This window comes from Uloborus diversus, chromosome 6 (genome assembly GCF_026930045.1).
Source record: "Uloborus diversus isolate 005 chromosome 6, Udiv.v.3.1, whole genome shotgun sequence".
Lineage (NCBI taxonomy): Eukaryota > Metazoa > Arthropoda > Arachnida > Araneae > Uloboridae > Uloborus > Uloborus diversus.
In genome coordinates, this window is record NC_072736.1 from 126,146,139 (window position 1) to 126,160,380 (window position 14,242).

Consider the following 14,242-nt stretch of genomic DNA (forward strand, 5'->3'; position numbering starts at 1 on the left):
TCCTGTAGTCGAGTCCCGACTTACGCGAGGGATGCGTTCCAAGACTCCTCGCGTAAGTCGAAATTTCGCGTTGTGGAAAAATGTATGCATAAATTTTTTAAGAACCATACCAAATACTTTTAGACACTTATAAACACCCCTCAAACTGTTCTAAAGCATTCCTTTACTATACACTACAGTTTCTTGCATAAAGAACTGAACTTTTACTGTATTTAAAAAATAAAAAAACTGTTATTCAACATGAAATACTTTAAGATGCACAAAATGAATGACCAATGAGAATGAAAGACATAAAATATAACAATACGGTACGCACAGCATGTAGTAAAATTAAAATGATGCTCTATAATAGCACTGTACAGTAGATACAGTAACAATATTTAAGAGTTACTCTAGACTAGTTTGGTGTGGGAACTTTGGCTGTCATGAATAAAGGGATGAAATAACATTCACGCAACCAATATTTAGTAACCAATAACGAAGCTCATACTTCCTTTCAAAAAAAAAAAAAAAAAAAAAAAAACGTGTTGTGGGCGAAAAATTCACGTTAGCTCTAAAATTCGTTACTCGTGAAAAATTCGCATTGTAGCGGGAGTCGACTGCAATGAACTTCACCTTACCCCCTTCCCTTCTCTTGTTACATGTCAAGCTGTTTCTCATAAATAAAAAGTGGGATGTCACACTTCGTGTTAGCCCCTTCCTCCTACTTGTCACAATTCCATTTACCTTCTTCCCCCTCAAAACGTGACATGGAGGACCCTTAGACGGTTTTATGTTAATACGAATGTCTCTGAAAAATTATAATCATTGCTTCTATGTACATTTTTGTGTCACGAGCTTACTATTCTGAGCCTGGACAGTGGACTTCCCCTAGAAAAATTTCTTGTTTTGCCTATGATCAGAATTAAATCACCAATAATATCTCCATACTAAAAGAAAAATTCTATGCATTGCCTATTTGTTCTAATGTTGCAGCATCTTTGATCATGAGCAAATTTATGCATCAGGTTTATAATCAAAGTTAGCTAACTCTGAAAAGTTCGTGAGACTGACAAATTCCTAAAGTTCCAATTAGGAAGGAAAGGAGAAAAAAGTTTGATCTTAGAAATTTTTGCTATGGTTTTCAACTGAATAATAAATTTTTCATAACTGCATTTATGGACAGAACTAACTCTTTTTAAGCATGCTTTGCTGAAACTTAAATATATATATATATATATATATATATATTGTCGAAAGCCTAATATATTTTTAAGAGGTTGTTAAGTTTTTTAGAATTTATAAGTCATTGCAAAAATATTGTACAATAATATATTTGAAGGAATTTTTTTTTTTTAATTTAACTTAAAGCTAATGATTTGAATGTATTTAAAAAAGCAGTGTTCAACTTTTTCATAAGTTAATTGAATGATTCTTGAAGATACATGAAGAAGCATATTTCTTTGATTTCTTAAATTGGTAAAAAGCTTCAAGATTTCAAAGATTTACTAATTGGCTTAATTTTTGAGATGATAAATGTGTGAATCATTGTGTGAATAAAAAATGAAGTATACACCAGTGAAAGTGATTTTTTTGTAAAGTAATAAAAAATTCAAGTTAATTGACAATCATATTACAGAAACCGAATTTGTGTTGTCTAATTTCCAAGTTTTTACTTTTATTCAGAAGTTAAAATGCAGTAAGTTAAAAAGACTGCTTTTTTCCTTCTTCTTTTTTCTGGGGAAAAAAAAAGATCCGATTAACTTGATTGCTCCATTAAAGATTTGTCGAAAACCGAATTAAGTATTTAACCAGTTTAGTTAATAATCTACCATTTCACTTTAAAGCTTACCTTGTAACTGCTCCCGTCAACAAAAACAACAGCGTGAAAAAGCTCCCGTCTTAAGCGACACCTGTAATTGCTGTCGATTTTGCAACAGCATCACACCCACTTTTATCTTTAAAAAAATAAAAATAAAAATCCTTTAAGCTCATGATAAATTCACGCCGTTCTTTTGAAAGGGGATGATTTTGCTTGAGGTGATTAGAGTATGCGATGACAAAAGAAAATAATTTTTGCTGAAAGCCCTGGTCTGCCTTTCCCAGCCTTAAAAAGTGCCGATTCCCCTATGGAAGTAATGGCACTGTTAAAATAATTTATTAAGTTAAAGTCAAATTCTATCGGCATCTGAATGCTGAGTATTTAAAAAGGAAGCAGCTCTGTTTAAATGTAATCCGATAGATATCTTGCCGGTACCTGAAGAATAATTTACACTGAAGATCGCCATGCATAATGTATTATGTGGTGTATGCATTCAAATTGAACTGGTTTCGGAGAGAAAGTTCTTTTACCTTTTTTATCCCTTCCTCTTGCTCAAACGGAAGAAGTTAAACATCTGTATCTTTAATTATGAATAAAGATTTAATTACGTTTTGTTCTCCGCGAAAATTAGAACAGATGATTAAGAGAGCTAGATGAACAAAAAAGTCTGAAAAAGTAATTTACAGTTCCGCATTGATGACTTCAAACCCTCGCCTCCTGGGAGCTCTGTGACAACTTAAAAAGTGTGTTTGATTCATTTTGTCTTTACTTCAAACAGGTCATCAAGTGATTTTTTTGAGCGCCATTTTTTTTTCTTTTTGTACGAAAACCGCAAAGTAAATAACAGTTGCGGTTTCGATTCGAATGTGTTACCTCTCGTTCAGTCGCTGGAGATTTCTACGAATTAAATATTAATTCATTTCTTTATATGCATATCTACATATTTGTGCAATCATGTACGTTAATTAACTTAGAGTATAATTAGTTATTCGGTATTAATTAATGATTAATTTTTCGATCTTAAGTACGTTGTCAAATGACTCCCTGCCAACTCAAGTTAGGCAGCCTTTAATCATCGAGAAATGCTTGCAAATGAGATATTTAATTTTCTCCGTGATTTTTTTTTTTTTCTCTTTTAATTCAAATGAACGATAAATTAAATTATAGGTTGAAGATTGAACAGTAATATAAAAGGAAAATATTTTTTATGAAATTGGTAAAATAATTGTATTGAAAGCGGATAAATTTCTCTGTCTTTGCTTCTTTTAAAAGTTAAAGTTCCTTCATTTCAAAAATCGTGAGTTATTTTAACAATTTCTGCTAAAGAATGCAAGAAAAATTATTCCAATGCTTATCCAAATGTGTATATATATATATATATATATATATATATATATATATATATATATATATATATATATATATATATATATATATATATATATATATATATATATATATATATATATATATATATATATATATATATATAAAGGCTGTCCCAAAATTAACGCAAGATTTGAATTTGCCACCATTTTTTCCATAAATTGTTGGCAGCCATGAAAAAAGAACAATTTGACAGTTGAGAGTTTAGGGTTAGTAAAAATGGGGTGTTATTGTACCCACGGAGTAGGAAGAAAGAGAGAAATGTCCTACGGGTTTGCTAGTGTAAAAGTGGCAACGATTGTTCACTTTTTTAGAGGGCGCTGTCGGCGAACCGCTCCCGTCAATCGCAGCAGATCAATGTAAATGATGCTAAGTTTCTCATTTTTTTAGAGGCAGCTATTAAAACCAAAAAAAGAAAAATACTACTGGAAATTGGTTGTAATAAGGGGCTAATATAGTGGACCATGTACGACTTTCGTCCACAGGAAGTTTGCACAGTATTTTGAAGAAAAAAATTAATTTTATTTTTTATCACCAACTCGCCGAATTCGTCTGCTATTAATATTGCGCTCTGCGGTGTTTTATTTTTTACGAGTTGGAATTTTCTATTCCTGTAAATAATTGACGAAATGAGAATATAGTAGAATTAACTACGTAAATACTTTTTTTAAATTAGTTGCAAATTTCGTGACATGTTTCGAGAACTAATTAAAGCGAAATAACTTTTACTTTCACGACCTTTAACAGATAAAAATCAATGTTAATGTTCTATTTACTTAACTTCAAGCTGATATTGATTATAACAATTTTATTCATGTATTTACTTACTGCTTAAATAGAATTGTTTTTCATTATTTTTTTTATTATTGCATTTATTTCGACAACCAAATGGAAAAAAAAAATCGAGAAACCTTATTCATTAAAAAAATACATGTACAAAAAGAGTAAATTTTAATTTTTGAAAACTTGATTAATTTCAACAGAAAATCCCACAAATATCTCAAAAAAGCGTTCCAAGGTATAATTTTTTTTAAATTTAATTAACATTCCAACTCGTAAAAAAAGAACATCGCACAGCGCAATATTAATAGCAGACGAATTTGGCAAGTTGGCGATGAAAAATAAAATTAATTTTTCCATCAAAATACTGCGCAAACTTCCTGTGGACGAAACCCGTACATCGTCCACTATATTAGCCCTTTATTACAACCAATTTCCAGTAATATTTTTCTTTTTTTGCTTTAATAGCTGCCACATTGATCTGCTGTGATTGACGGGAGCGGTTCGCCGACAGCGCCCTCTAAAAAAGTGAACAATCGTCGCCACTTCTAAATAGGAAAGATTTATCTCCTCCCTTCTACCTCCCTGATTGTACCATACAGCTAGAGAGGGTGAAACATTTCAATTACTGCATAAGGCATTTCCTAGTCGCGTACTCTCTCATTTCGGTCATCAGAATTGGCACCCTAGATCGTGTGATTTAACATTTTTAAATTTCTTCTTATGGGGTTATTTGAATTCAAAGGTCTATGTCAACAAGCCCACAACCACCCGTGTATTACCGTGTTGCGATACCGAGTGCCAATAACAGTAACTGCTTGACCAGCCTCAACTTTCATTATTTTTGAAACAATTGTTCAATAATGAAAGCGCGTTATTGTATCGTATAACGCTCCATTTTTGATTACCCTAAACTCTCAGCTGTCAAATTGTTCTTTTTTCAGGGTTGTTCTTTTTTCAGGGTTGCCAACCATTTATTGCAAAAATGGCGGCAAATTCAAATCTTGCGTTAATTTTGGGACACCCTTTATATATATATATATATGTGTGTGTGTATATATATATATATTTATATAAAACGAGGAAGAATTAAAAACTGTGCTCAAAATTTTTAAAATTTTTGAAAAGCGGAACTAGTTATCTATTGCTTTTCACTTTGTATTGGTTTTGTATTAGTATCAAGAAAAAGTGACTCAATAATTATCGTATATGCACCCATTTTGAATAAGTCAATTCGCGCGGAGTCGACCCTGCCTTCTTAAGAGAAGTTTTTGAGAGAAATGATATTTTTTCCGATAAATTGCATTAAATTTTTCTGGCGCCTGTTTTTGCTTTTTTTTTCGACAAACTTTTGCTTATAATTATGGAATCATAATTTAATTACAATGCCGATGAAGAACGAATACCGGATTCTAAATGTTCATAATACAGTGAAATTCCGTTAGTGAATACCAATACAACGAATTATCCGTTTCAACGAAATAAATATTCAATACTGATTTCATTTCCATTACATTGCTTAGATTCCATTACGACTACATTTACCTTACAACGAGCAAAAGGTACGTTGTAACAGGACTTCACTGTATTCTTTTTTGAACAATAATTTATTTCTTGATCAGTTTCAGTGATACATTCTAATCTCAAAATAAAAAGTGAGGACTTGGGTGGGAATTCTGTAGATAAACGAATCGGACTGCTTTGTAGTTCTTTTAAGATTTTTAACGTCGATGATTTGGTATTTTGAATGGTAGTAACATTGACTTTTTTCTATTTTAATTAATGCAGTCGATTCGCTTCCAATCGGTAACTTCAGAATAATTAGATAATACGACCAGCAGTGTACAGAATTGTTAACATATTCGGTAAAATAAAAAGCAAAATCGACAAAAATATCTCTCTCACACACACATGACTACTAGATGTGAGACCGCAAAACCAACAAAATCTGCTACTAATTATGGACTCTCTCTCTCCCCCTCCCCAGTGTCATGTTAGGAAGAGGTTGCAGACTGCATCTGCAATTACATGGTGAATCATCACAAAGAAAGTAGAGATGTGTGTATCACTTTCACCAGAATTTTTATGCGAAGCGATCTTTTAATGCAATCTTTACGCTTTGTTTAACTTCTCTTGTGAATCCTCGCGACAAATTCCCGCGCAATTCAATTTTTCACCGGGAGGAAAAAACAAAAAACCTTCAGATAAAATTCATAATTACCCAAAAACAAAACTACATTCATTCGGGGCACAAAAGAGTCGGGCCTTTTTAATTCCGGGCTAGTACTTTTATGGTGCATAAGAATGGATGGCGCACTCTTGTTCTTGGTAGTGCGTTTTGCACTGCAAAACTTAATCGGAGAATGAAAAATCGCACCGCACGACGGCGGGGAAAAAAAAACTGTGTGGAATTGTTTGCTGGGGAGGTAGTGGCCGCAAACTCTGGAGCCGGAAACGCAAGAATTCAAAAAGTTCTAAGAACGCGTAGGCAATTCGTCTTCGGCTCTGAAGACACAAGACGGATCGTCTTTGTCGCCTAGTGGACGTGTGAATTGGATTACTTAGTTATAACCGAGTCTCTAACCGCTTTGTTTTTCGCAGGGGCGTTAGCTCCTTGCCGGGCACACTTTTGTTCTCTGTGACGGCGAAGACTTCCTCTTTTCCGCGCGCGAGTTTTTCATTTCGCGGCTGTTTTTGTGGCGCGCTTTTTCTTCCATCGGCCTTTTTAATGCTTTGGAAGAGATTCAAATTCGGATCCGCGTATAGGTGATGAGTGGTGGGCTGCCTGCCAACTCGCGCTCATCCGAGCGACCAACAACAGGCTGAGGGGAGCAGGGAATTAAATGTCATATGATAAAGCGCTGGAATTGCTATAAGGTAGAGCTGCCGAGAAAAAGTCTTGCGCCATGATTCTCTTGATTCTTTAACTCGATGAGACATTCCGGTTATGAGTCTCTTCTTACTTCCAACGAGGTTGCCGTTTTGTTTTTCATTAAAAAGTTGCATTGGTTAAATGTCTTTAACTTGATGAAGCATTCCAGTTTCGAGTCTTTTGCTACTTACAACAACGTTGCAGTTGCTTCCCACCAATAAAAAATTGCATTGGTTAAATGTCTTCATCTTCATGAAGCATTCCAGTTATGAATACTTTTGTTACTTATAACGAGGTTATAGTTTTTTTTTTTCATTAAAAAATTGCATTCGTTAAATGTTTAAACTCAATTAGACATTCCAGTTACGAATCTTTTGTTGCTTACAACGAGTTTACATGTTTTTTTTTTCATTAAATAATTGCATTTGTTAAATGTCTTAAACTCAATGAGAAAATCCAGTTATGAGTCTCTTCTCACTTTTAACGAGATTGCCGTTTTGTTTTCCATTAAAAAGTTGCTTTGGTTAAATATCTTTAACTTGATGAAACATTCCAGTTTTGACTCTGTTGTTACTTAGAACAACATCACATCCCCCCCCCCACATTAAAAATTACATTGGTTAAATATCTTAAACTCGCTGAGGCATTTCAGTCTATTCTTACTTTCTACAAGGATACCGTTTTGTGTCGAGTTTAAGACAAACTAACACATTAAAAATTCTGTTGGTTAAATAATGTCTTAACTCGGTCAGGCATTCAAGTTATGAGTCTCTTCTTCTTACTTTAAACGAGGTTACCATTTTGTTGCTCATTTAATAATTGCATTGATTAAATGTCTTGAACTCGATGAGGCATTTCAGTTATGAGTCTCTTCTTACTTTCAACGAGGTTGCTGTTTTGTTTTTCAATAAAAAAAAACGGTGTTGGTTAAATATCTTGAACTCGATGAGACATTCTAGTTATGAGCCTCTTCTTACTTTCAACGAGGTTGTTTTGTTTCCCATGTAAAATTACATTGGTTAAATGCCAAACTGATGATATATTCCCGTTCCAGTTATCTCTTTAGTGTCATCAAGAGGCAATTTCGTTTTCCATTTGATAGTTGCACTTATTGTTTGTTAAACTGCAGTGAACTAATTTTTTCTGAAGGAGTTAGATCTTTCTCAGACAATGTTTCATTTAAGATGGTAAATGAGTTAAAAATATGCTTTCTTGTAAATCTTACTGCATTGAACTAATACTATGAAGTGTACGAAGTACAGCAGCCTTTTCTTTTTTTTTAAACTTAGCAGCGGTTATGTTGATCTTGGGAGACAGATACATTTTTTTTTTTTTTTGTTCTGACAGAGTTCTTTGAACTTTTTTTTTCTGCCTGGTTGTTGAGAATAAATAAATGAGTGATTTAAAAAATAAAAACAAAAAACCACATTGCTGTATTGTGATTTTTAAATTGAAATATAGCGTTCTTTTTAAAATGCTAAGGTTCTGGAACTCAGTGTGATCACATTCATTTTATAACAATTTTGATTTTTTTTTTAAATTTTTGTTTTGAAATGACTGTTTAAAATAGTTTCTGGAGGGTAAGTTAGAGTCTTACATGTTGTATGCCAAATAATACTTTATTCTACCATTCCCCAATAGACTAATGAAAGCACTTTTGTGTCTTGCCTAAAATATGGCAAGAACTTTCCAAAGTTTAAATTTTGATTTAGGGAAATCTGCCGCCTAAATCATTGAATACATTCTCCAGCCGATTAAAAGACTGTTTCCGTGTTCAACTCATGTTCAAGAGATCCCAACAATTTTCGAACGCATCGCAACAACACGTTTCTTTCATCAAAAAGTCTCGATGTTTGATAGCCTCCTTTCGAGCGACTCGTATGCAAATCAGGGCACTCCGGAAAGCCTATTTATTCCCTCGACGATTTAAATAAACCCGTCGGTTAAGAAGACAAAGCCGGCGACTCTCCCTGGCAGTCAGTATCTTAACTGAATGCCGGAACGTGGCTCTTGTTTCAAGTCTCTGGAAATTCTTTTACAGCTTCCATACATCACCCTGTTCTCCCTGAACTCCTGCCAGTTTGTAAAAAGCAAATGTCTAGCCGTTCTCTCTTCTTTCTCTGCTCGACAACGTCACTGCTCAACCCTACCGCAGAAAAGGAAATTGTAAACAGCCTGGGATTTTAGGGAATGTTGATAAAGTCAACAATCCTTCTGCGCTTTTGTTCGCCTTTGCGAAATGCTTGCTGAAAGCCTCGGTGATGGTTTCTGTATATGGTGCGTTTTGTTGCATTTGCAGACTATTTTGCATCTTAGTCATACCTGCCAACAGGGGTGATAAAGGGGGGGGGGGGTCATGACCCCCTAAAGCATTGACAATATAATCCATCCATTATTGTGTATGATCATAATCAGCGGTGCCCCTCTAAGAGCAAGGGGGCACACCCCTCTAAATATCGTGATGACCCCCCCACAAAGGCAAGAGCCCCCCATAAAAGTAAAAAAATACCTCTCATACTGCCTTCTCTCTACCATGATCCCCCCCCCTAAGTGAGCACCCCTGTCATAGTTTAGAAATTTCATACGAGAAGGAGGGATGTAGAATATCATGCAAATATAAAATGTAAGTACTTTCCGTAATCTTTTTCTTTTATCAATTATTTGTTTAAGTAAATATTAAAAATAATACTTATTTTCATTAGCTTCCGATATTAGTTTTAAAAGTTTGTATGATACTACCATACTGGGTGTCTTATTCCTTGCTAATTTGGTATTTCGTATGATGTAAAATATCATGCAAATATATGTAGTACTTGCCGTAATCTTTTTCTTTTATCAATTATTTGCTTAAGTAAATATTAAAAATAATACTTCTTTTCATTAGCTTCCGATATTAGTTTTAAAAGTTTGTATGATAATACCATTATAGGTGTCTTATTCCTTGCTAATTTGGTACTTTGTATGATACCCAAACAGTATCAGAAATTTTTCGTCCTCAAAACTCCATATTTTTGAGCATGACACCCTCTAAAATGCTAGTCTGTATCCGCCCCTGCCTGTCATCTTTATTGGTTTTTCCAGTAGCTTCCTGGATTTTGAGCATTTCTCCCGATCTTCCGATTTTTATTGAAAGTCTACTATGTTTTCTAAATATTTGGGAAAATTCCTTTATTTAGGGAATTTTTTGGGGGGAAAAAAACACGTAGGAGTGGGTTTGTAAAGATGGTGACACTATGTAAGAAAAGTGGAAGGGGTCAAAATTTTTTCAAAGCAGTGTGTCATAAGACAGCACCCCCCCCCCCCCTTGAAGATTTTTTTTTTTTCACTTTTAAAGTTGTTTTTCCCAATTGAAAGTGAAAAACTTGCTCCTCAACATTAAAAGGGTTCAATTCGTGTGAAAGAAAATTAAAGTAAAAGTTAGCGCCATTGAAGTTTATGATCAGTGAAAACGCTGTTTTCTCTTTCTTTTTTTCCCTTGTTTTTTTTTTTTTTTTTTCTTCTGCTGACATCGGGCACAGATCACTACCTGAGAAAAGTTTCCAAGCACATATGAATTGAGGAGATTTGAAAATCGAGCTTTCGTGTTCCGATTAGAATGAGTGCGCTCGTTCTCTTCCCCTTCAAGGGCATGGCCCTGTGCCAACTGAATGAAACTGGTTGCTGTACGTGCATATCATTAACTTTCAAATGTAAACATTGTGGTTAAAAAATCTTGTTGAATCATTTACCGGTGTTAAAGCATTTACCTGCTATAACTGGATGGAATTCGGCTTTTTCCCCCCCTCTTGTGTCCCCTCCTCCCTGTGTCTCGAGGTTTCCCCCGCCCTTTCTCCCTTTTTTTCTGCCTCATATTTTTGCGCGATTTTGCTCTTTTTTTAGAGTTAAGCGTCATATGTTTTTCACACATTGCTCATACTTATGCAAATACTATTAAAAAAAAAAAAAAACTAAAACTAAAACATACTCTACTTCTGCGTGTAAATTCTCACTGCAATTTCGTTTTTTTTTTTTTTTTTTTTTTTTTTTTTTTTTTTTTTTGTTTAATGAATGATAAATGTAGTGATTTGAATTTTCGTATGTGAAAGAAAAATGTGTCGCGGAAATCTCTTTTTATACTGATCTGATTTTAGAAAACAGAATTTTACAGAATCGAAATAGAATATGCCAGGTTTAAAAATGGTTCGGTGGATCTATGCAAAAGACATATAAAATTGAGTATGTAAATTAGTACAAAAACCTTTGGTTTTTGAACGCCCAACTGTTTTCCAAAAATTATTATTTTGTTCTACATTTTTATACGAAATAATAAATGTTCGTTTTTTTTTTTATTAAGTGAATTTTACTAGTGTTACTTTATTTACATGAAAGTAAGAAAATTTAACACCATTAAAAGTAAAGAGGATATTTGTTACCAGTAACAATAAAGACTTTGTTATTTGTAAAAGTAAAGATAGTTTTTGTCATTGATAATATTAAAGAGATTATTTGTTTCAAATTTCAAAAAAAAAAAGTTTGTTAAAAGGGTTTTTTTTTTTTTTTTTTTTAAGTGAAAAATAAGGAGAATATTTGTCTCCAGTAAAAAAAAAAAAGAAAAAAAAAAGGAAATATTTGTTATTTAAGGAAAAAAGACAATATTTCTTACTAGTAAAAATAAACAGAGTAATTGATAGTGGTGAAAATAAAAAGAATGTTTGCTTTTAGTAAAAATAAGAGAAAGTTTGTTACTAGTAAGTAGAAAAGGAATATTTGTTACTGTTATAAATAAAGACGTTAATAAAAATAAAAACTTTATTTATCACTAGGGGGGGGGGGGGTAAAAAGGAAAAGTGCAATTGTTTCTAATAAAAAGGAAAATAACATTTGTTACTAGTAAGATAAGGGAAAATGTGTCCTTTTAAAAATAAGAATGTTTTTACTAGTAAAAATAAAGAAAATATTTGCAACTAGTGAAAATCAGTAGAAAATTTGCTACAAGTGATAATAAAGAGAATTTGCAATAAAATAAAAGTAATTTAATTTTGCAAATGCAAATATTTGTTACTCGTCAAAATAAGGAGAATTTTTCTTTCTAAAAAAAAATCAGAGAATTCCATTAATCGTGTTTCAGTAGTGAAAAGATACATTGTAGTTGAAGAGGTCATTATCCAACTTGAATGTCCTGAACTGTTTGGCTGTAGACGCGCAGTGTTTTTTATTTGTTTCCCTTCTTATTCCATCGCTGTAAGTCAGCTGACCAATATTTCCCGCTTTAATAGATCCGACACGCGGGGCCTTGTTCTTCAGTTTGGAAGCAATTAATTCCTCCTCCATGATTGAAAACTTGTCAGGTGGCCGCGACATGTTGCGGAAGGGAACAGAGTGGTCAGCATTATCACAGTGAGAAATGGCAAAATACCTTTCCGTGTCTCAAGGGCAAGAATTCAAATGCCATAGCGGTTCAGAGTTCAACAAAAAGAATTTTTCGCGGCAAAGATAAATATTTCGCGGAACAGACTTTTTTTTTTTTTTTTTTTCACTTTGTATTTAACATGCTTTTTTATTAGTTATTTATTTGCCAAAGGTCCTCACCGAAGAAAAAAGTATCAATCTAGTTGATTAAATTCTTTATAGCTGCCAATCACAGAGTGGTGACTTCAATGTGAGTTTTTTGATCTTCGATACCTGGAGAACTTCTTGCTTATCTAGCCTTCATGTGGGGAAGTTACTCATTGTTTTTTCAACTTTCTTTTTTTTCCTTCTGTTTATAAATTGGAAGATTATGAAATATTTCAGTTGCTGATAGGTAATTAATTCTGTTTGCATTTGTTAAGAGATGTTAATTCATTCGTCGTGTAAGAGTTTAACCTAACTACATCACTTGCCTCTTGTCAAAAATATATTTAAAACTTAGCAATGCTTTTGATTCAGTGCAAAATTTGAAATGATGTTTGGTTTTTTTTTATATTTCAGTAAAAATTTTTCATTCATTCTCTAATTTGTTTTGGAAATATTAGAGCATAAATTTGCATTGAAAATCGCCTGTTTCGATGGAGAATTAATTGTTTGCATTTGTTAAGAGAGATCAATTCCTTCGTCGTGTAAGAGTTTAACGTAACTACATCACTTGCCTTTTGTCAAAAGTATATTTAAAAACTTAGCAATACTTTTGACTCAGTGTAAAATTTGAAATAATATGTGGTTTTTAAAAATTCAGTCTGTAATTTTAAAGTAAGTTTTTTTTTAATATTTCGGTAAAAAAATTTCTTTTATTCTGCAAATTTGTTTTTTAAATATTAGAGCATAAATTTGCATTGAATATCGCCTGTTTCGGTGGAGAATTAATTGTTTACATTTGTTAAGAGAGATCAATTCATTCATCGTGTAACAGTTTAAAGTAACTACATCAGATGCACCTTGTCAAAAATATATTTAAAATTTGGCAATACTTCTGCCTCCAGTGCAAAATTTAAAACAATACTTAGTTTTTTGAATTCAGTCAGTAATTTTAAAGTTAGTTCAGTTTTTTAAGTTTCTTTTGATATATCAGTAAAATTCTTTCATAAATTCTACAAATTTGTTTTGAAATATTAGAGCATAAAAACTCTAATGCACTGAAAATCGCTTGTTTCAGTATTGTAGGAAACTCCTTCTGCCCCCTTGGCCCTCGTAATGAATCCGGGGAGAAGGGGAGGGAACGGAGGAATATAGTAGAAAACTATACCAATTACTGTATTAAAATTATAAAGTAAGAGAGAGAGAGGGAGAAAAGCCACTCAAAACGGAATATGCAAGGCAAAGGCTCCATATTAAATATTTTTCGTTATGATAATTACCCATCATATTTCGTTGAAACCCGTTTGAGACATTGTGAATATTATTTCGCATTAAATGCTCATTTTATCCCTACATAAGTCGAAAAAAAATGTTTTTAAAAATTTTATGTACTTATTTTTTAGTTATCTATTTATTTATTTTTTTCAAGTATTCACAAATATTTTCAAAATGTAACAGAATAACTATGATTTCAAATCTTTATCCACCTTTAAGAAGTCGATCACTCACGATAGCAAGTTAATTATTTTAATGGGTTTTCGTTTGTAAATTTAAGTCGTTTTGATTATTAACTTAATTATATTCACCAGAATATTACGTATTGTTTCCGCCTTTCAATGAATTTCCCCCGAAATCGTTTCGCAATTCCAATTTCAGCAGAAAAATATTGATCACTGTTAATTTAATTAAGCGTGACCGGCCACTGACTTTGCCCAAAATCTGTTAATAAGTCTTCGAAAGTATTAGCTTAATGTAGTGTGTAATGTCCCCCTTCTCATAGTAATGCATGCGTTCTTTCTCTAATTCGATGCTAACGCTTATCGTGCTTACGGTTAATATGAATTTAAGTATTGTAATTTCTTTATTCTACT